Source organism: Pygoscelis adeliae, unplaced genomic scaffold, assembly GCF_000699105.1.
Source record: "Pygoscelis adeliae isolate BGI_AS28 unplaced genomic scaffold, ASM69910v1 Scaffold371, whole genome shotgun sequence".
Taxonomy (NCBI): domain Eukaryota; kingdom Metazoa; phylum Chordata; class Aves; order Sphenisciformes; family Spheniscidae; genus Pygoscelis; species Pygoscelis adeliae.
The window spans coordinates 33,865-34,259 of NW_008824038.1; positions in this window are offsets into that span (position 1 = coordinate 33,865).

Here is a 395-nt window from a genome sequence, read left to right on the forward strand (position 1 = left end):
CCCCCCGGCCCCTGCCCCCCAGCCATTGCATCGCCCCGCCGGAGGTGGGTACCGGCGTCTCTGAACCCCCCTGCTCCAGTGCCCCCCTCTCCGGGCTGTGGCATCCCCCTTCCCAAGCTATTGCCTTTTCCAAGCCTGCGGTGTCCCCAAGCCTGTGGTACGCTGCTTTCTGTGCCCGTGGTGTCCTCCCCTCTGTCCCCTTCCCTGGGTCCATAGTGTCCCCATCCCTGAGCCTGTGGCATCGCCCTCTCCAAGCCCGACTGCCCACGGTGTCCCTGCCCCTGAGCCTGTGGTGTCCCCTTCTCTGAGTCACTGGCATCCCCCTCTCAGCCCCTCCGCCTGTGACGTCCCCGGTTCCAAACCCCTTTGCCCCTGCTGTCCCCGTCCCCGACCCC